Source organism: Eschrichtius robustus, chromosome 19, assembly GCF_028021215.1.
Source record: "Eschrichtius robustus isolate mEscRob2 chromosome 19, mEscRob2.pri, whole genome shotgun sequence".
Taxonomy (NCBI): domain Eukaryota; kingdom Metazoa; phylum Chordata; class Mammalia; order Artiodactyla; family Eschrichtiidae; genus Eschrichtius; species Eschrichtius robustus.
In genome coordinates this window covers 69616684-69640878 of record NC_090842.1, presented here as the reverse complement: position 1 = coordinate 69640878, position 24195 = coordinate 69616684, and the positions used below count along the sequence as shown (strand labels likewise).

General features: G+C 42.8%; 1 pseudogene; it reads right to left on the bottom strand.

Annotated features, from left to right (window-relative positions):
- LOC137752643 (zinc finger protein 256-like) overlaps positions 1 to 20767 on the bottom strand; it is a 36765-nt pseudogene extending 15998 nt beyond the window's left edge.
- Positions 20768 to 24195: the final 3428 nt, after the last annotated feature.

Here is a 24195-nt window from a genome sequence, read left to right as displayed (position 1 = left end):
GCCATTGTTCGGGAACCGTTGACTGAAACTGCCCGCCTTGGCCAGGCATGATAGATAATAACCGCTTGCAGGAGTTGTCTCGCTTGCAGGAGTTGTCTCACGGCAGGAGGTCCTGATAAGGAACATGGTGCTGCTGCCCAAAATCAGGAGAATTCAGGAGAGGTCAGAAGGAGGGAGGAGGGGACTTCCCTGGCGGTCCAGTGGTTGAGACTCTGCACTTCCAATGCAGGGGGTGCGGGTGGGGAAGTAAGATCCCATATGCCTCCGGGCATGACCAAAAAAAAAAAAAAAAAAGAAAGAGGGAGAGAGAGGAGACGCCAGCCCAGAATATGTCTTGTAAAACTAACCAGAAAGTTCGGTGCTTTGACCACCTAGAGGGGTGGGATAGGGAGGGTGGGAGGGAGATGCAAGAGGGAAGAGATATGGGGATATACGTATACGTATAGCTGATTCACTTTGTTATACAGCAGAAACTAACACACCATTGTAAAGCAATTATACTCCAATAAAGATGTTAAAAAAAAAAAAACAAAACTAAACAGAAGAATTCAGAAGAGGCCTAAAGGAGGGAGGAGATGCCAGTCCATATGTCCTGCCAATTTCCCAGAAACCCTCATGCAGGAATCCATCTTGGCTGAGAGATGCACGTGCCACCAGGAAGGACCCTGAGCCAGACCAAATATGGGCACGAGCAAGATGAACGGCCAGAGACAACCTGGAAAGCTAACCCCATCACCATAAAACCTGAGACTGGGAGCCACATGGCAGAGCAGTTCTCCTGGGATCCCTTACCCTGCTGCTCTCCTCCCGGGCGCCCTTTCCCAATAAAGTCTTTTGCTTTGTCAGTACGTGTGTCTCCTCAGACAATTCATTTCTGTGTGTTAGACAAGACCCCACTCTCAGACCCTGAAAGGGGTCCCCCTTCCGGTGACACCATAACAGATATAGACAGATAATAAATGGAGATAGAGAAATGGTCCTTTTGGAGCCTATGCTGAAGATCCCTCAACTTCCTTTTCATCTGGGATCCTAGAATAGAGTATCCTTACAATATCCTAAAACGTCTTCACGCTTCCTACAAGGATCTTTTCTACAAAGACTTACTTGGGCTAATTCACCACAACTTACCCAGAAACATACCTTTTGACAGGTTTTTCTACCAGCAACTAAGCCTCTTTCCCTTCCTCCAGTAAGATGGTCACATCTGCCTTAGTGCTATGAAAAAGCTATAGTCCTCAGGGAGGAGAGGCCATCACAAGAAGGATTAGAGGGAAAATTGAAAGATATTGTTGAAATGGGAAGATAAGCTTCAGAAATAGCAAAGTGGAGCTGCCTGTTTCCTTGGGAACATGGACTAGAAATTCGGGCATTTACCTAGGAGGTTCCCTGGCAATTCAGAGTGGCAGAAAATTAGAAACAACAGGTTCTCATATTACTGCAAGTCACATCCATGTATAAATCTCTGTGAGCAGAATCTGGCCTTTGACATTCTTTATGAAAGAAGTCTATGACCACATCAGTCCAGAGACTGCAGCTCACTTCAGATGCCAATCTCAAGTAGTAGGTCCCCAAGTTGCCCACAACTTCTCTCCAACTTGGCTACAAATTGGAGGTTCCCCATGACCTCCTCCCCTTTGGATCAAATTATTTGCTACAGCGGCTCACAGAACACAGGGAAACATTACTTATGTTTACCACTTTACTGAAGGATAGGATAAAGGATACCAATGAACAGCCAAATGGAAGAAATGTATAGGGCAAGGTACTGAAACCAAGCAGGACCCTTTGTGTCCCCTCTTTCTTATTTGTAGGAGATAGGCTTCCTTCAGCCTCCTAGACATTCCCTGAGTTCCAAAGAACAGATTCAAACAAGTGCTAATCAGGGAAGTGAGGGGATGCAGAAACAAAGGAAGAGCAGTCAAGAAACAAGAGTGCAGCAATGCAGCAAGATCCTGGTTCCTGCTCAAGGGATATACATAATCCTGCATAATGCTGCAGAACTCAGTATCTTTGAGTTCTTCTGCAGCAACTAAGGCCCTCACCCAGGTGGAAGATGGCAACTTCAGGTTGAGCACAGATTCCCACCCTGTTACCTCACTACCAACCAGTCAGAAGAAAGTCACACACCCTGCAGCTCTCACCCCAAATTTTGCCTATAAAAACTTCTCCCCTGAGAGTTTGGGATCAACATGTACACACTGCTATATTTAAAATGGATAACCAACAAGGACCTACTGTATAGCACAGGGAACTCTGCTCAATGTTATGTGGCAGGCTGCATGGGAGGGGAGTTTGGGGGAGAATGGATGCGTGTATATATATGGCTCAGTCCCTTTGCAGTGCACCTGAATTTATCACAACATTGTTAATCGGCTATACTCCAATATAAAATAAAAAGTTTAAAAGAAAAAAAAAAAGAAAAAACTTCTCCTCCAAAAACATCAGGGATTTGGGGGTTTTTGAGCACAAACCACCCATTCTTTTTGCTTGGCCCTGCAATAAACCTTTCTCTGCTCCAAACTCCAATGTTTTGGTTTGCTTGGCCTCACTGTGCGTTGGGCACAGGAACTTGCATTCAGCAACAAGAGAAAAAGATTGGGAAATAGAAGGAGTCAGGGGCTTATAAAGACAAAAAGCCATGAGGTTGTTAAAAGTTGCCTGGTGAGAATTGTGTCGGACTCTGACCCGAGTCGGGAGATACCTGTCCTGAAAGAATCATGAGTTGTTTTGGGGTAAGGGTCCGGTAGGTAACTTGAGTTTCTGGCAAATGTTCTGGATGCCTTCATTAGGGCAATGAGTGGTCAAAAGGTCAGATTCCATCCAGGCTGAGACATGCGTAAGTCATAATTCCTTAATGGCCTCCTGGCTCCATTTTAGAGAGGTCTCTTAGCAACAGAAACTCCGTTTTGATTTTCCTTTCACAAACCGTAGTCTCTATGAGGACTTCATCCAGATTTTGTTTTTACAATTCTAGGTAAGGGAAGTATTTCCCAGCCAGACATAATATCCATTTCCATTAAACACTGAGGTAAAGTCGACAAAACTTTATATCCTGGAAACTTCTCTTTGAAACTGCACAACCCAGATGGGACTTGAACCCACTGTCTTTTCATTGAGTTCGCACACTTTGTTTCAGGACTTAATGAAGCTCAGATTCTTTATGCCTCATCGCATAAAGAATTTAGTGAGAGACAAAGTGATATGTAAGAAGCGGATTTATTTAGAGATAACATATTCCATAGACAGAATATGGTCCGTCTCAAAAGTCTTGAGAGTGGCCCCAAAATATGGGGTGGTTAGTTTTCATGGGCTTGGTAATTTCATAGGCTAATGAGTGGGAGGATTATTCGAACTATTTTGAGGAAGGGGAGGATTCCCAGGAATTGGGCCACCACCCACCTTTTGGACTTTTATGGTCGGCCTCAGAACTGTCATGGTGCCTGTGGGTATGTCATTTAGCATGTCAATGTATTACAACGAGTGTATAACGAGGTTCAAGGTCTACTGGAAGTGGAGTCTTCCACCATCTTGGACCTAGTCGGTCCAATATGACAAGTTTTTGTCATATCCTCAATGGTTATGTTATTCGTTTAAAATTGTGCCCTACGCCCTTCCCTCCTGTTTCATCTTTTCCACTCTGACCATTTTACCCACTCTTGTGCTAAAGGCTTTGGGTCCACAGTAAAGGGTGAAGCCAAGGGACCCAGCCCTTTACTTTGACTAATCTGCCTAACCACTGCCCCAAGTGACTGCTGGTCAAGTTACTTATAGAAATCTTGGCTTTCAGATTTTTTAATGTCTCCAAACTGGGGTAAATAGAGCAGACTTGTTTGGGGCCATTTAATGTTGAGTCTCAGCAGGGGGTCCATTTGGCCCACTCAATCTTTGGTAGTGCTGGATTAAAACTTTTGTCTCAACCCCATCAATATCTACTAGATTCAACCCATTTCTTTTTGGTCGCTTGGCTTGGCTTGTGGGATCTCAGTTCCCTGACCAGGGTTTGAACCAGGGCCCTTGGCAGTGACAGCACGGAGTCCTAACCAGTGGACCGCCAGGGAATTCCCTAGATTCATCCCATTTCTGAATAGCCATCTGAAGATTTCCAAACTGCTAGGACAAGTCATATTACTCGTTCCTTTATGTTTCCTCTTGTTTCGGTCATATTAGTATTCCCTTTATTCACCTCATTTCTTAAAAACTTAAAAAAAATTTTCACCTTCTGGGGAAGAGTCCCTTGACGCTGATAAAAACATTGTTAATTAATAAGAGACTGGGAAGAGTCCTAGGGGAGAGTCAAGGGACTCTTCTCAATCTCTTATTAATTAATATGTTTGTATCAGCATTTGTTTTTGTTTTTTTTTAAATATTAATGTATTTTATATCATTTAGGGTTTTATTGGAGAAGAAAAATCAGGTTGGGTGACATGGACTAAGAGGATTTTAAGGATTTTTAAAAAAAATAAATTTATTTATTTATTTTTGGCTGTGTTGGGTCTTCGTTTCTGTGCGAGGGCCTTCTCCAGTTGCGGCAAGTGGGGGCCACTCTTCATCGCGGTGCGCCGGCCTCTCACCGTCGCGGCCTCTCTTGCTGCGGAGCACAGGCTCCAGACGCGCAGGCTCAGTAGTTGTGGCTCACGGACCCAGTTACTCTGAGGCATGTGGGATCTTCCCAGACCAGGGCTCGAACCCGTGTCCCCTGCATTGGCAGGCAAACTCTCAACCACTGCGCCACCAGGGAAGCCCTGTATCAGCATTTGTAATACCCATGAAGGGAAACTGAGACAGCAAGCATTTCCATAAGGTTTCCCTGAACTGTTTTTGGTATTTGCAACAAGGTCATATGGGGTGCCCATGTGAAAGGAGCTCCTTGAACTACGGCATTTACCATGACCTGGGTAATGGGCATATTCAGCTGGTGAGTATCCCTGTCATCATAAAGCCAGTCCCACACGGCTTGCATACAAAACATAGCATCTGCTTCGCCTGGGATGCTCCACCTGGCATTCACTGGGGGAGATGGACCTTCTCCCTTCTCAGGCTAAACAGACTTTACAGTGGCTTTTATCCAGTCCACCAGGCTGGCTGTTCCCTCAGCAACAACCTCCTGTGTGTCTGGATCACATATAGACATCTGTGATTATTTCACAGTGACCTGTGGGTCCTGCTGTAACCCAAACACGCTCTTCCACTCTGCAGCACTTGAAACCAAACACATAGCCCCCAAATTATTTACTCTCATAATCCATTTTAGCAAAGGTTCCTCAGGAAGCTGATGATGCTGATCCACAAAATGTAACAACTCCTTCACACTGTCAACTGGGGGAAAAAAAAAAAAAGGATTTCATACAACTTTCTCCATCTAATAGATATTAATATGTTTTAATTATGATCTGTATGTTTTTACACTGGATTGAATCCTTCCCTTGCAGACAGGCTACTGCCTCTTCTGTGGCTAATGTCTTTTTGGAAAAGATTATCCCTACCTGGGGAACTCCTCTCGAACTTCATAATGATCGAGGAACAATTTTACTGGTCAGGTGCTTCAACATGTCTGTGCTGTTTGGTCAGTTTTACAATATTTTCACTGTGCTTACTGCTCTCAATCCTCTGATTTAGTCAAATGCACTAACAGCTTTATTAAAACTCAGTTGGCAAGATTTGTAGAGGCCCTGCAAACACCGTGGCCAAAAGCATTGCCATTGGTCCTTCTAAATCTCAGATCCCTCACTTTGGGACTCGTAAACTCTCACCCTCTGGGATAGTCACAGGATGCACAATTCACTTGGCTCCTGCTTCTTTTGACCCACAACTGATAAGAGATACTCCAATTTAGCAAAGGCCTGATTGCTTCTATTAAAAATAACCATGTTTTGGTAGAGCAATCTTTTCATAGTGTGCCCTCAGAAGACAAATATCTTAAGCATCACATTTTGCAACCTGGAAATTTCACCTATTGGAAAAGACACCTCCAGAAGAACGCTCTTCAACCTGGCTGGGAAGGCCCCTATCAAGTACTGCTACCCAGCCTTTGTGCCACAAAACTCCAAGGAACAGACTCTTGGATTCACATGACACCTAAAGAAAATGCTGAATCCTGACTGGATCTGCACATCATTGGTGACCTGAGAGGAAAGATTTCCCAGAATTGAAGCAGAGGACATCTGATGAGGCAGCTTTCCCAAGATATCTGGACCAGGCCTGTCAGAAGTTTGTCACCAACCATTTGGTGGTAGGATAATGCTTCATAAGATCTCCAATGTTTATGATCTTGATAACATGGACGTCAGGTAAAAAGTGCCTAAGACTTGAATGTGACCTTAATAGGTTTCTAATCTGTGTACTTTTCCTCGGACCTGAGACACTGCACCCAGGAAATGTCTTTCCTGACATAGAGGAACAAAAAGTCACTGAATTTTGGGAATTTCCTGGCGGTCCAGTGGTTAGGACTCGGCGCTTTCACAGCCAAGGGCCCAGTTTGGTCTCTGGTCTGGGAACTAGGATCCCACAACCCTCCTGCCTCAGCAACGGGGGTGGGGAGGAAGGGAGGAGAATGTGAAAAATTAATAAACAGAATCTTTGGACTTCCCTGGTGGTGCAGTGGTTAAGAATCCACCTGCCAATGCAGGGGACACGGGTTCGAGCCCTGGTCCGGGAAGATCCCACATGCCGCGGAGCAACTAAGCCCGTGCGCCGCAATTACTGAGCCTGTGCTCTAAAGCCCAAGAGCCACAACTACTGAGCCCACGTGCTGCAACTACTGAAGCCCTTGAGCCTAGAGCCTGTGCTCCGCAACAAGAGAAGCCACCGCAATGCGAAACCCGCGCACCGAAACAAAGAGTAGCCCCCGCTCGCCACAACTAGAGAAAGCCTGCACACAGCAACGAAGACCCAATGCAGCCAAAAATTTTAAAAAATAAAATAAAAACAGAAACTTCAATTAAATAGAGTTGGGAGACCAGAAGGGGGAGCTCTCATGACCTGCACTGATAGCAGAAACCAAGAGGAAGATGAAAGACTGCTCTTCTTTCCTGTCAAGGACTCAGCCAATGAAAAGCCTCAGACTCTGTTTACTACAGCCCTCCCAATTTCCTTTTCTTTACTGTAAAAGCATTCTCTTTCCCTTGCTGGGTAGGGACTTGCAAGTGGCTCAACATGGTTGCAGATTCTCTGCAATTCTCAGCTGATCCCAAATAAACCCATCTTTGCTGGAGAAATATCTGGCAGTCTATTCGTTTCAGGTCAACACTTCACCTGAATAATAAATGAAGTACAAACCTAACTTTAGCTCATCTTTTTACCAATGAACACATCATCCGATCAATTACCTCATCTATTTTTTTAAATAAATAAATAAATATAAAATAAATAAACATATTTGGCTGCGCCAGGTCTTACTTACGGCACGCGGGATCTTCGTTGCCGCATGCAGGATCTTTCTTTTCTTTTTTAATTGCAGCATGCGGGATCTAGTTCCCTGACCAGGGATCAAACCCATGCCCCCTGCATTGGGAGCGCAGAGTCTTAATCACTGGACCACCAGGGAAGTCCCTCAATTACCTCATCTTCCTCTTTTTGCCATAAAAACCCCTCTCCTGTAATTGAGACAATAATTGGGTTTCTACCTAAACCTGTGTGCCCCAAACTGCAATTCTTTGATCTCAAATAAGCTCTTTGCCTCTTGAAGTGGACTCCTGTTTCCTAGGTTGGCGTAAGAAATAATTTAGGGTTTGGGTTTTTTTTTTTTTTGCGGGGGGTGGGGAGCTCAAAGCTATACAGAGGCTCCTAGTCGAAAACTAAGAAAACTTTTAAAATCTGTGATAGAAAGAGGAGCATTGAGAGAGAACAATACTTTTAAGTCTTTTAGTAGCCTCCACACTTTGCTATACTGAAAGGAATTGCAGATTCGGACCCTAAAGGAATGTAAGGTGGGAACTGTCACAAGCAAGGCAGACACTTGAATCTAGTAAGAAAGTGTTTCAGGAAGATTTGGAAAACACTAGCTCAACTGGGAGACAACTTGATAATTTCCAACAGCCAACACGGTCCTGTTTCCAGGCTCCTTCTTTGAGAAGGTCCATGTCCTGAAAAGGCAGATCTCTGGCATATAAAAGCAGTAATGAGAAACCAGGATTCCCCTCCACCTGTGTGACAAACCAGAATGAAAAAGCATCCTGGGAATTGCTCTCTGGGGCTCTCATCTTTCCTAGACCTAACAAGGGCCTCCTGGGCACAAGTGAGCACTTCCCTGGTGCTCCCTGCATGAAAACCATCAATTCTATACAGAAGAGACAGACTCATAAGACACTAGTATTAAGCATGTTAAACATTAGTTCTTTCAATCTTCACCATTCTGCAGCGTAAGCATTCCTCTATTGTCAAATTCGTGTTTTTCTTTTTTAATGATGAGAAAACTGGAGGTCTGGGTTACTGAAGGCACTCATCCAAAGTTAATACCTTGTAAAGAGTCCGCGCCAAAACTGCCTGACAAAACCAACAGCAGATGCCATTCATGTGAGCACAAACTGGGTACAAAACATGTGATGCGCTCTGGCCCATTGCGTGTCTTAACAGCTTCAGAGGATGAGCATTATCCTTGCTCCCCTTGTGTACAGCTAGAGACAAGGAGACACGGAAAAGTCAGGCCCTGCCTGATGTCATACCACCACCCCAGTGCACTTGACCGAGTCTAAAAGCTCTGGGAAAATCCTCTGAAGATATTTTTTTTTTATTCTTTAGTGACTTACTAACTGTAGAGCGTTGAGAAGAATATTCCAAAGACAGGGAAAAGTACATGTGAAGGACAAGTAGTGGGAAGGGGTGTGAGCATTCAGGAAACTGAGGTAGAGGGTGGAGAGAGAATGAAGGACACTTTGTGTCAAGATGCTGAACTGAGCAGATACAATTATTTGTGGAGATATTAACTTAGCTGACCCATAAACCCAATGTAGTATATTTGTAAATTTCAAATCTTTAGAAATTAAATTTTAGTCTTCTATAAACTACAATACTGTGATAATTTTTTTCCATGGTAGTAGAAGATGTACTTTCTGTTTTAAAATTGAAATTATGAAATCACTGTTGTTTGTTCAAAAAGTCATCCTGGTAGGGATACTGTAGAAACTTTCAAAAATATAATTTATAAATATCTATATACATAAACCAAATGTTTAAAGACACTTGAAAGTATGCAAAAGCTCTGAGAGTTTCCTGTTTCTTCTTACCTGGTAACCTAGAAGTCAAGGCCATTATTAAAAATGATACTTTTTCAATTTTTCCTTGAGAAAACAGCTTTGAGCAAGATTGTGTTTAGCAATGTAAAGAGCTGACTACATCGAAACCATTAGAAGTCTAATATTTCTTTCCTTTACTAGGTTAGTATAATTTCTTACATTTTCCAGTGTCTTTTTCAAAAACTTTTTTTTTTTTTTGGTTGTATTGTTTTTAACCCTTAAACTCTATAGTTTCATTAATCTTCAAATCCTTTTCAGGAAACATCTAAGAGATTTTTCAACCGATATTCCTGTTTTTCTCATCTCAGTCAGAAGTGACTGATCCCTGGACTGTGTGTGCACAGAAGAGAAATGAATGTTCTAATAAACTTTCTTTTCGAACCTGGGATTTAGGAAGTCTTTGACAATGCCAGAGATTAGAACACAACCAAGTTGAATGTCCATGGAGGAGGGCTTCCTCCATGTGGAAATTGCAAATTCAAGGGACACTGAGCAGGAATTCCCTGGCAGTCCAGTGGTTAGGACTCCGCACTTCCACTGCAGGGGGCTCGGGTTCGATCCCTGGTTAGGGAACTAAGATCCTGCACGCCGTGCTGCGTGGCCAAAAAAAAAAAAAGGACACTGAGCTACTTCAGCCGGCTTAGGAGAATACTGAAGAGGAAAAGAAAAGAAAGGAAAGGTGGTGGGATATAAGAAGAAAAGCGGCAAGGTTTAGGCAGATTCACCAGTGAGGAAGTTTTAACTTATTCGTAAATTATCTAAAGCAAGTCCCCCTAAGTGTTACTGGGAGGGGAGGGGAGGGGAGGGGAGGAAATTCTGATTAACCAATGGCCCACTTTCTATACACGGTGTGATGAGGCTTCCAAATGCAATTTAGAATAACAGTGCCTCCTTGAAAGATGTTAGTCAAGGGTATCTTCTTAAGTGGATCCATTAGTTGCTAAAATGTCAATAACCTAAAATAGAAAATGAAATACAACAAACTAAATGCTGTATGAAATAAAAACTTGTGTAATCACAGTCAAAAACTATTTCAAATCAATTTATAACACAGAATTTTGACTACACGTATTTTGTGGAATGTGTCCTAAGACCTGTGGAAATAAAGGCCAACCACATGAGAACACTCAAAGCCTATTTATTCAGAGCTACAAATCATGGCTTGACAGTGCTGAATATCTAGACCTAAGAAGTGATCAAAGAATCTTAACGATTAAACTTTAAAAGTAGATGCTGTATGTGGCCACTACGTTGTGTACAGTACACAAAATATTTATGAAATACTCCCATATTCAAAAACAATAATTTTGATAGCAAAGAAGTCACATTACTGAAGAATGAATAAAGTTCCAACATAAGTTTTTGCTGTTTCACTATCTTCTTAATTGCTAGAAAAAAAGAGAAACTGCTGGGACTTCCCTGGTGGCGCAGTAAATAAGACTACGTGCTTGCAATGTGGGGAGTCCAGGTTCGATCCCTCATCAGCGAACTAGATCCCACGTGCATGCTGCAACTAAGAGTTCACATGCCACAACTAAGGAGCCCACCTGCTGCAACTAAGGAGCCCACCTGCTGCAACTAAGACTGGGTGCAACCAAATAAAAATGAATAATAAGCCTGTCTCCTTAAAAAAGAGAGAGAGAGAGAGAGAGAAACCGCCAAAATTCTTTTTTTGTTTTTAATTCTTTTTATTTATATATTTATTTTTGGCTGCAGATTGTGGGATCTTAGTTCCCTGACCAGAGAACTAACCTGGGCCCTCAGCAGTGAAAGTGCAGAGTCTTAACCACTGGACCACCAGGAAATTCCCCAAAATTCATTTTAAAAAACAAGCAATAGATATGCACAGATATTTTACCAAAACCAACATACAACTGGCAAATACAGGCATACTTTGTTTTATTGCACTCCGCTTTACTGCACTTTGCAGATGTTTGTTTGTTTGTTTGTTTTTAATTGAAGGTTTCTGGCAACTCTATATTGAGCAAGTCTACTGGTGCCATATTTCCAACAGCATTTGCTTGCTTCACGTCTGTGTCACATCTTGGTAATTCTTGTAATACTGCAAACATTATCATCATTATTATATTTCTTATGGTGATCTGTGATCTCTGATGTTACTACTGCAAAAACCTTACAACTAGCTGAAGGCTCAGATGATAGTCAACATTCTAAGCAATAAAGTATTTTAAAATTAAGGTATGTATTTTTTTTAGACATAATGCTATTGCACACCTAACAGACTACAGTATAGTGTAAACATTACTTTTACATGCGCTAGAAAACCAAAAACTTCATGTGACTTGCTTTATTGTGATACTGGCTTTATTGCAGTGGTCTAAAACCCAACTCATCATATTTCTGAGGTATGCCTGTAAACAAATGAAAAAATGCTCAACATCATGCAACATCAGGGAAAGGCAACTAAACCATAGTGGGATACAGTTACATACTTATTAAAAAGGTCAACATTTTAAAAGACTAACCATACCCACTACTGGCAAGGATATGGAAAAACTGTATGTCTCATACACTGCTGGCAGGAATACCAAAGATCACAATTTGCAATTTCTTAAAAAGTTATCTACCCACTTACCCTGTAACTCAGGCATTGCACCCGCCCCCACCCCCCACCCCACCCCACCAAATTAACACAAGATAAATGAAACATATGTATGCGAAGAACTAGATTCAAATATCTTAGCAGGTTTATTTGCAACAATCAGAAACTGGAAAGAACTCAAATATGCATAAAAAGACAAAAGAATAAACAAATAGTGGTGCACCCACAAACTGTCATACTTCTAAGCAATACAAAAAAAAAAAAAACTACTCATTTAAGCACCATTGATGACTATCAAAATGAGTAAGCCACATGAGGCTACTCAAAGGAAAAAAAGTGTAAACACTTTATGAGTAGAATCATACAATTCTAAAATGGAAGCTAACCTATTATAATGGAAAGTAAACCAATGCTTGCCTGGAGAGCAGAGATAGTACAGAAAGAAACATTATTAAAGGGCATGAAGTAAACCAGAGGATGATGGAGAGGCTCATTATTATGATTGTGGTGGTGGTTTTATGGATTTACATGAATGTCAAAACTTGTCAAAATGTTAAGTTTAAATATAATCAGTTTGTTGTATGTCACTTATACCTTACTAAAGCTCTGAAAATATGATTCAAAACAGAAAGCTAGATTTCCTACAATTCTGGAAAATTAGTTTGGCAAACCTCTACTGACTCCACCAACTCTTTCCTCATGTCTGGGAGGGATACCTTGCCTTAGTGGTGGCAAATATCAGAAGAAAAGAGGCAATTTCCACCAAATTCAATGGGAATGCAGGCTGGGTTACAAAGGGCACAACTCATCTTCACTATCCTATCCTACAGAGCAAGAGATTTGAGGTGAACACGCACACATGCTACAGGAATCCACAGAACATTTATAATTTTTTCCTCTCACAACAGCCTCCCTACACAAGATACACAGTTCTGGAGGCCATGAGAATTTCTGCACCTGCTCATCCTTCATAGCTATAGGGACTGGAACATTGTGGAGGTCCCTTCAAAACAGCCACATTCCAACAAGCTTGTGGCAGTCTCTTCCCCTCCCTACAATACTAGTGTTCCTGTAACAAATGATTCCCCTGCCCATACAATCATATAACCTATGCTGCCACTATCTGGAATTCTGGACATGAGGGTACATGGCTCCAATGCAAGACCTGGGAAAGATTTCCCTTACCACCTGGACACAATGCAATACTCCCCGTGAACAAGACAAATTTCTTCCTGCTTTAAGAAGCACCAAAGGTTATCACAACAGCCCCTCTACAGATTGACCTCTGAACCAACAAAATACCAACACATCCAGGTTACAAATAAGGATCACATCCCTGCAGTCTTCTCTTGGACGCCTTGGGCAGCAATGCCAACTAGGACAAAACTAGAGAGAAGTATACTCTACATCATATTGTTCCCTCTGAGGTGCACAGAATTTGGGATCCCACAAGAAAGCTCTTTAGCCCTGTTGTCACAACTCAGTTGTTTTCAAATCACCACAGTGTACAGAATCCCAAGATTAAAGGAGCTTAAAGAGTAAGGCCTCCATTTTCACACAAACCAGTACAGTGGGAAGAAGGCTGTTCCTGGGCTGGAGACATGAAGCACAGGAAAATCCCAACACAGCAGTCACGTGAGACCAACAACATCCCTGAAAAAAGTAGTCCCGGTTGTAAGTCACCAGCGGAGTCCTCTAGGCCAAAAATTGGTCAGATCAGTGATGTAACCCATCAAACGAATTAGAAAGGAATGAGTGCTCAGGATTATAAAGGCTCTCACAAACAGGACAACATCAAGGTCTCCTTCCCTGGACTCGCTGGGGTGGTTCAATGATGCACATCATGAACACCTGCCACATGGTAGTAGTGAAATGGCTTTTGCTATGGAACTGGCAATGATGTAAATCTGGTAAGGGCCCTGGGCAGGTTAAGAAATGCACTGAAGCTCCCATAAACCTGGAATTTAAGTGGTTTATTGGGTGTATTGGCAGATAGCACCCTCATAAGGGATCTCCCCAGTGTTATACTGAACAATCCATCCCTGGACAACTACTCTTTTTCTGAAGTGAACTTTGCGGTATCCAATGAAATAAGACTGAAGGCTGTGAACTCTCCAGTATGAAATGAGGCTACAGTTTTGGCTAAATGTTTCCCACACTTATCACATCCATAAGCCCATTAACCAATGTGAACATTATGGTGTTCTATGAGACTGGAGTTTTAGGTAAAGGATTTCCAACATTTCCTACAACATAAGGACTTTCTGCAGTGTGAACACTCCTGTGTTTAATGAACCTGGAGTTTTTAGCAAAGGATTTCCCACATTCACAGCACTCATATGGCTTTGATCTAGTGTGAGTTCTCTGATGTTGAAAAACAGAGCTTGGGCTAACCAACTTCCCAAATTTTCTTTACTTATAAGACTTTTCTCCAGTGAACTCTCTGATGTCGAAGGACTGAAGAACTTTGGGCAAATGCTTTCCCACACTCACTGCACTCATAAGGCCTTTCTCCAGTGTGAATTCTCCTGTGTTTAATAAAGGTTGAATTATCAGCAAAGGATTTCCCACATTCAGTGCACTCATAAGGCCTTGAACCAGTGTGAAGTCTCTGATGTTGATGAAGAGCAGAGCTTTGATTAAAAGTTTTCCCACATTTGCTGCACTCATAAGGCGTTTCTCCAGTGTGAATTCTCTGATGTTGAAGGAGTGCAGAGTTTTGGCTAAATGATTTCCCGCATTCGTTGCATTTATATGGCCTTTCCCTGGTGTGAACTCTCTGATGTATAATGAGGTGGGATTTCTTGCTAAAGAATTTCCTACATTCCCCACACTCATATGGCCTTTCTCCAGTGTGAACTCTCTGGTGTTCAATGAGATGGGACTTGTTGCTAAGTAATTTCCCACATTTCCCACACTTATAAGGTCTTTCTCTAGTATGGACTCTCCAATGTTGAATAAGGTTGGGCTTCTGCCTAAATGATTTTCCACACTCCCCACACTCATAAGGCCTTTCTCCAGTGTGAACTGTCTGATGTTGGAGGAGTGAAGAGCTTTGGCAAAATGCTTTTCCACATTCACTGCATTTATAAGGCCTTTCTCCAGTATGAACTCTCCTATGTTTAATGAGTCTGGAGTTTACAGCAAAGGATTTTCCACATTCAGTGCACTCATAAGGCTTTGATCCACTGTGAAGTCTCTGATGCTGAAGGAGCAGAGAGTTTTGCGTAAAAGTTCTACCACATTCATTGCGCTCATAAGGCCTTTCCCAAGTGTGAATTCTCCGATGTTGAAGGAGGGTAGAGCTTTGGCTAGACGATTTTGCATATTCATCACATTCATATGGCTTTTGTTTCATGTGAACTCTCTTGTGTGTAAAGAGGTTGGAGCACTGAGTAAATGATTTCCCACATTCTGTACATTCATAAGGCCTATCTCTAGTGTTACTTCTCTGGTGTTCAATGAGGTTGGACTTTCTGTTAAATAATATCCCATGTTCCCCAGGTTCAAAAGTTCTTTCTCCATTGTAAACTTTCTGATGTTGACTGAGGTTACAGCTTCTCTCACACTGATTACACATAAAACATCTTTCTCTAGTGAGGAGTCTCTGGTGCCGAACAAGTGTGTGTTTGGGGCTGAAAGCTTTTGTGCATTCTTCCCAGTTATGATAAGTTTTTCCCCTCTGAAAGGCCACCCCACACTCGGTTCTGCTGTTTGACCTCTCCCAGGTGTGAGTGGCCCATTGCTGGAGAAATTGAGAACTGGCCAAGAAGTCCTTCCCAACCACCCTGAAGACTAATGGCTTCCCTGACACATGGCACTTGCAGTTCTTCACAAAGGAGGCTCTGTCCACATCTCTTCTGAAGGGTTTCTCCCTGATGCACTGCTTCTGATGCTGATGAAGGTTTGTGCTTACATACAATTGTTTCCCACATGTCCCACAACTATGTAATTTCTGCTTTGAATGTGTTCCTTGATATTCATCCAAGTACAAAAATTCTCTCAATATCTGGACACATATTTCACAAGGGTGGGCCTTTTTGAAGGACGGATTTGCCTTGGGACTCCTGATCTGTGACACTCTTTGAACAGAAATACGCTGCTCAAAAGAAGCCTTCTCATTCTCCACTTCATGGCAACAACCTAAAAGCAAGAAATGTTGGTGAAGTACATGTTGACTTCAGTGGGAGGGGGGAGCCCACACACCAGTGTGTGTCTGACAAACTCATGAATGGGTTTGTGTGATTATTTACATGAACACGGAGTTGGGTTCAAGTTGATGACATGGTTGTTAGCAATACTGGGCTATAAAGGCCACAGGATGGGGGAAGACCACATGAGAGAAAAGACACAACCATGTGATGTGTCATAGGGAAGAGAGGCAGGATGAAAAATCAGTTAAAGTCGACTGTTAAAAAATTAGTTACAAAAAACTGTCAGCAGGACCTTGTCTGCTGCTAACACATGACTGCAATGTAGATGGGTATTTCCAGGCCCAAGAAAACAGGACTGCAACAGAACAGCTGTTGGTCAGGAACATTTTAAGAATGGGTACATGTTTGATTATAGAAAATATATGGGCCAACGTTAGAGAATGCACAGATAAAGCAGTGAGAAAAGTGGGTGATACAGGGAATTTAGAGATGTGAGGATTAGCCACAGGCTGGAATAAAAGTGGAAGAATCACAGTGCAGAATTGACAAGTCAGCACTGTTAAGAATGGGGCAGAAAAAGCAAAAATAAGGTGTGGCCACTGGAAGTAGCATCAAAACACTAGTCAAACAGAACAAATTTCTGGTATCACTTGAACACAGGACTATCGTACACTCCCATAGTGCTACTGTACAGCAGCCCTTTGAGCCCATTTGGCTGAGTCTGAATTCATATCCATCCTGTGGACAAACAAGGGCTCTCCACCCCACTTCCAAAATGAACAAGTGTATGGGACCTGGATGATGAAAATACCAGGGGAAAGACACCACCTATGAGCAGCTGACCCATACTCATCACATCATAGACCAGAGAAAAACATCTAAATACTATTAAGAGAACTTTGGAAAGGGGTCCTGCAAGAAGTCCATGGTCTACATCAGAGAATTAATTCCCAGCACAGGCAGTCATGAGGAAATGTCAGTGAAAAGAAGGAAGTAGAATCTGAGGCACAAGGATGACGTGCATCTGGACAACATCACCCAGAAGGAAGAGGGTATGGTGGGATACATTAGGCTGAATGGAAGATTCCTGACCCTGGATCCTTCCAGGGGAGGCCGTAGAGAAGCAGATATGGGGCCTCTTCAGGGAGAACAGATGGCAGTGCAAACACCTCAGCCCAACCAACCACAGCAACAACTTAGGGAACTGGGGGAAAAAAGCAGTGACCATGGTCCTGACATGAAAAGGACAGACTTGTCTCTGGGGAAAAGGAAAGGGCAGAGACTAGTTCAGGGCATGGGGAAAGGTTTGAGGTTCTTACCCCGGGAGGTTATAAGTGCCAAGTTCTCCAGCATCACATCACGGTACAGGTATCTTTGAGCCTCATCAAGGAGACCCCATTCCTCCCAGGAAAAGGTCACAGCTACATCTTCAAAGTTCACACTGACCTGCCATGATGGTGACAGATAAAACCACAAACAGTCCACTTCTGAAAAGTCACAATCTATTTCCCCACACATCTACCCTATGACCATCCATCACCCAAGCTTCCCAACTCAGAGGATCAATCAGGCCCTGACACCATGGTGTGGCTGTCTCCCCACAGGCCCACTGATCACTAGGTACAACCACCAGGAACAAGAGGCAGGTGGATGAACATATATCTCAGCTATAGGCCTGGCATAAAGGGATCCACCCCCTCCTGACAAGCAATTCCCCTGGTGTGGCCATCGTCCTGAAATTATCAATGCAGTGTCCTGGAACCATCAGACATGTTGCCTCTTCAAGCACACATCACTTCTTAAACTGCACATCCCTCAGTCTCAGCATCCCACAGCCACACATGACCATGGCCACCAACACCTCACTCTCCCACACCACAGCCATCTCCCTCCCCTCCCCACATTACTTGTATTTAAATCAGTTTCTCCTAACCACAGGGCTATGATGGTGGCCTAACACATGACACCTGAGACTGGACCAATGAGACTGACAGCAGTTTCTTAATCACATAAATTCACACCTCTGAGAATAGGACACCACTCACCACAAAGGCATACATGGGAAAAAACAACACACACAGGGGCTGTGGGATGGAACCTTAGTAGGATGAAGGGGTTGGGATGTTCCAAGGAGGATGTGATTGTCTTATCTGAATAATCTGAGGGCTGGTAGGGAACTGATACCTGCTACAAAAAAGCTCCTGGTTTGCTTTGTAAAAATCGTTGTTAGGCTAGGAGACGTTATCCGACGGAACACTGTGGGGAGAGGAACTTGCACTCAGGCCATTTGAGGGCACCCAGGTTTCACCAAGCATGAAGGAAGCACATCATATTGGGTTTAGGCCTTACACCACAACTCGGCAGACAGCATCCACAGTACAACTGGTAAAGTCAAACAGGACCCAGTATGACCACAGACCTCCCACAATTCCCAATGGCAGCATCAGAAATCATCTATAAAGGCCTTACTGCATGATTCTGATCCTTGCCTCAAATTTAAGGAATAGAACCACGTGTGGATCGCAGATACCCATAGTCCCATGCTACTTCTGTGCTGCCCTTGTTGTCCCTCGGCAATGACAACCTTTCTCTGCTCCCTTACCTTCATTCAAACTCCAGCCCCATTACTCGCCCTCCCCAAGCCTAGTGATTCTCACAGATGACCTTATTTGCTCATGGCCATATACAGCAGGTTGAATGAAACACCCCAGGTCCTACCAAAGTCCTCACAAATCTTGGTGAGCCTATATAGTGGTGAATAAGCACCAGCTCTGGCTTGAGTGTCATATGCATGAATTACCCCTTGCTTCTACATCCATCTCATGTCCACTCTTCTCTTGGAAGCCCTGGCCACCTGCCAGACTATCTTGTCTCATACACCAAACCTTCATGGCCATTTACCTACATTTATGAAGGCTGACACCATCACCCAGGTACACAAGCAAGAGACCCAATCCTCTGCCCCCATCCTCCACACCTCTCCCCTTAAAAGCTTTGCCACCACAACCCGAAGCTTGCCTCTCCTAAATGTGAGCCACAGGTCATTCACCTTGGTCCACACTCTAGTTACATTTTGGATGTCTCTAACCTGAATCACTCCCAAGAATTCCAAACCTGTATGTTAGATGTTCATTTGATGCCTCTACTCAGTGGTGTCTGAAATATCTCAGACTCTTAACATGGTCAAAAAAAAGCTCCTGCTAAACCCAGTGAATATTACACCTACTACCAACTTGCTCATCTCAACTGATGCAGCTTCCAACCCTACAGCTGCAAAGCCAGGGGTCATCACTGATCCCTGAGTTTCACTCCCTCACCACCCATGTTAGAAATCTAGCGGTCCCCTTTAAAAACATGCAGCCAGAATACAACCACATTTCCTAAGGCACACCCCTGCTCCATTAACCCTCACCTGGACTATGATAGTAGCCTCCACAATGATGGTCCTTCTTCCTCTCTCAAGCCCACAGTCTGTTTTCCAATCTAAACCCAAATGAAGCCTGTTAAGGCCTTGGTCACATCATCTCCCTACCGTGAGCCAAACCTCTAGAACACACACCTGACATCTCAGTCAGTTGTTCCCCTCCTGACTCCAAACCACCTACTATTTATTCCTACCTGAAAGAGACGATACCTGTGGTTCCTGAATATTCCTGAGCTCAATTTTACCTCTAGGCATTTGCACATCCTGGTACCATGTCTTGGGTTAACCATACACACCTGTTTACAATGGTTGCCAGAAATGGGAACACCTCCATATAATTCTAGCATGGACTTAGGACACTGGGCTTGGAGTTTTTCCGCATCCCCAGACTCAAGGAGGGGGAAAAATGCCATCAAGCATCTCAGGACACCACAATTCCAGGGAACATAGGGGTGAGAGCAGGGCTGGTGAGGCAATGGGACACTCTCTACTTCCCTGTGCAGGTTCCATAGGCACTTTTCTAACCGTGAGAACCTGAGTGAAGAGGCAGGTCCTAAAGGAATGCGTCCATGGTGGGATTTGAGGGGCTCACTATATGTACTCCTGCCTGGCCTTGGAGCCAGGTGACCTCAGGCTGGCTGACTAACTTCTGGGCCTCAATGCTCAGTGTTTCCTCTTACCAGCTGTGGTACCCTGAACAAAGATTCAACCTCCTAGGACCTCAATGTCCTCATCAACCCTCTCCACCCTGTTCTTCCTTTAAACGGCTCTTGGGAATGCTCTAACCTCTGACGGAGATAATATCTTCCTTTATTCGAAACTCCCATGGCCTTTAGAATCCTCGCAATAAAGTACAATCCTGAGTCGGTTACATCAGGCCTAATTCCGCTAACACTGTTCCCTATAAGCAAAAGGCTGACCCTAGGTTTCCCGAATCCTCCCGCCTCAGGCCAACTTCCGAGCCTTCGCATCTGCGGGTCCCTCCGCCTGTGACCTCTCCCACGCGCCATCACACTGTCATAAACAGGGCCCCACCCACGACCGCTTCACTGTCCTGGGCACCGTGGCCTGGGCTGCGGGCACGTGAGCAGCCGCCCCGCACTCGGGGCTTTAGTGTCTGGTGGAGTGAGGTGGGTGAGGGCCCGGGGAACGAGCGTTTACCTGAGGCGGGTCCCTCAACGCCGCCGCCGCCATCGGACTCTGGGCGGAGCGGGGCCGGGAGCGGCGGGAGAGCCTGGGGGACGCGGGCATGGCGGTCCGTCTCCCGGGCCTGGCGCCGGGCACCCCGGGCGCCGTCACCGAACTTCAGATCCACCTCTGTGCCTCGGGGACAGCGCCTCCTCCGGGACCTCCCGTTCCAGTCACTCCGGTCCTGACACAGCGATCCGGAGCTGAACAGAACCAGAGCAGGTAAAATGGCCCCGTTGGGGAGGAGGCCAGAAGTCCCGTCCCCTACGAGTTGTGCCCAAACGGAAATCCCTTTTTTCTGCGCCTTCATTGGCTCAGCGACGCAGCCTTCAACGCAGGGCACTCTGGATCCTGTAGTTCCCAGTTTCCAGGAAAAAAGGCCAGGGTCCACCTCAAAGGGTGCCAAGAAATGACTCCTCCCTGTCCACGGCCAGAGCAGTGACTCGACCCTCTTAAAAGGGGCCAAACGTAAGGATGGTAGGGATGCGTTCTGCAGCTGATCGCCATAGGCATCCAGGCCATGAATTAGGATGACAAATCTTTCCCAGGATGCCAGGGGCAGCAATGCAAATTCTGTAACGAAACATTTTGTTCATTTTATCCTGAATATTTGTAAATTTTTCTTGGTTATAAGGCAAATATTTTTTAAAATTTCCTTCATGCTGTTATGATTCTCATTTGTAGAACTGTAATTTATTTCTGGATACTAATCTTAAATATGGCAAACTTGAGGAAGTGTCGTAAATATGCCAGATATTCATGACGTTATTTTTTGAAATTCTTCTATGTAGATAATCGTACATTTTGATATAAACTAAAGGTCTGTAAATCGTTTTCCAGTTATTTTAATTCTTTATTGTCTGTGTCATAGCACCAGCTAGAATGTCCAGTATATTTAATATAAGCACTAATAATGAGAGCCTTGTTTGCTTGCTAATTTTAAACCTAAATTTCTGATTTTATTACTAAAATGCTGGTTTATTGTAGTGTTTTCTTCGATACATTTTGACTAATTAATGATATATATTTTTTTCTGCATAGTTGTGGTGTTGTTTTCTAATGTGAATGGATCTATTTTTTTCTGCATTTATTAAGATAAACGTTTTATAATTCATTAGTATGTTGAATGCTATTAACGTATTTTCTAATACTAAACCATTCTTGAATTACTGAGATGCTTTTAACTTGTTCTACATTCTGGAAGGGCAGCTTTAATATTAATAAGTTTAATTTAATAAGTTTTATGAGAATGCTATTCTAGTACCATAAAATGAGTTGGGGAATACAAATCTCTGAAAGATTTGGAATAAGTTTGGATTCCTCATTTCAGTGAATAATTCATATAACTCCCTTTCTACAAATCAGGGTTTTCCTACAAATCTGTCAGATAATTTAAAAGTAGGAAGTATCAAATAGATTTGATATTTGTTAGTTTGATCAGGAAAGACATGTCTGGGGACTTCCCTGGCAGTCTAGTGGTTAAGACTCCGCACTTCCAATGCAGGGGGTGCAGGTTCAATTCCTGGTCTGGCAACTGAGATCCTCCCACATGCTGCACGGCCAAAAGATTAAAAAGAAAGAAAAGACATGTCTGGCGGGTTGACTTATTTATGATTTCATTTTGTTATTTTATTTTTTAATCAGATTTACTGAGTTATAATATAAAACTATAAGATACCAATCTGTACATCGTGCTGTTTTGACATATGTATACATTGTGAAACCATTCCCCCAATCTATTTAATTAACACATCATCTCCTCATATATTCATCTTGTGTGTGTGTGAGAGAGAAAACATTTAAGTAATACTCTCTCAGCATATATCAATTATAAAATACAGTGTTATCCACTATACTCATCGTGTTTTACATTAGATGCTCAGACGTTATTCATTTTATACCTGAAAGTTTGTTCCCTTTCACCAACCTCTCCCTATTTCTTCCACCGCCCCCCTTAACCCCAGTAATATTTATACTCCCTATTTCTATGAGTTTGACTTTTTAAGGTTCTGCATAAAAGTGATACTATACAGTATTTGTCTTTCTCTGTTTCACTTATTTCATGTAGCACAATGCATTAAAGGTCCATTGATGTTGTCACAAATGGCAAGAGTTCGTCCTTTCTCATGGCTAGGTAGTATTCATATATACATATGGGCTCCCTATATATATCACATCTTCTTTATCCATTCGTCCACTGATGGACACTTAGGTTGTCTCCATATCTTGGGTATTGTGAAAAATGCTGTAATGAACATGGGAGAGCACATATCATTTCAATATCCTGTTTTCATTTCCTTTAGAATTATACCCATATGTGGAATTGCTGGATAGTAGGGTAGTTCTATTTTTAATTTTTTGAGGAAACTCTCTACTCTTTTCCACAGTAGTTGCACTAATTTACATTCCCAGAATCGGTGGACAAGGGTTCACATTTCTCAGCATCCTAACACTGTTATCCCTTGTTTTTTGATGACTGCCATTCTAACATGTGTGAGGTGATATCTCATTATGGCCTTGCTTTGCATATTTAGTAATTTTGAACACATTTCCATGTACTTGTTGCCCATTTTTATGTATTCTTTGGAAAATATGTCTATACAGTTCCATTGCTCATTTTTTAATTATTTACTTTGCTATTAAGTTGTATGAGTTCTTTATATATTTTAGATATTAACCCCTTATCAGATGTATGATTTGCAAATATTTCCTGCCATTCTGTATATTCCCATTTCATTTTGTTGATGGTTTCCTTTGCTATGAAGAAGATTTTTCGATTGATGTAATCCCACTTGTTTATTTTTGCTTTTATTATCTTTGCTTTTGGTGTCAAACCCAAAAAAATCAATGCCAAGGCAAATGACAAGGAGCTTTCACCCTATGTTTTCTTCTAGAAGTTTTATAGTTCCAGATGATGTGTTCAAATCTTTCGTCCATTTTGAGTTGATTTTTTGTATGGTGTAAGATAGGGTTACAGTTTCGTTCTTTTGCGTCTCTCTCTGTTCCCCAACGCCATTTATTGAATAGACAATCCAGTCCTCATTGTGTATTCTTGACACCTTTGGTGTAAGCAAATTCACCATATGTGCACGTTTATTTCTGGGCTCTATATTCTGTTCCATTGATCTATAGCTGTCTCTATGCCAATGGTGGGATTTAAAAGCTTAATTCCAATCCCTCATACTATACTGGGAGTATGATTGCATATTTCTAAAATTAAATACACTCTGTAAATATTTATTGCGATTAAGTTCATGCAATAATCTGTAATGAGACTGTGTCCTTCCCATACCTCCATTCACAGAATCTTTACAATAGCGTCAAGGGTATGTTTCAGTAAATGACAGAGACTTGAATGATTTCCAGTTATCTAAGTAGCTCACCAACTAACTTTTGCTCCCAGTAGTCATAAGGTCATTTCTAACCCAGTCATAAATGGATAATTTTATGATGAAACGTTAATATGTCATTATTCTTTTGTCTGATGACAAATAGCTAATGGACACTGTTAAGCAATGAAGCCACAGTAAATAAAGCATTTTATTTACCACGCTGACATGACCCCACCATATCACACAGTCAGAACCTTCAAAGTGAGCACTCTCTGACGTGGTTCACTAACTTTGACTTTCTCAA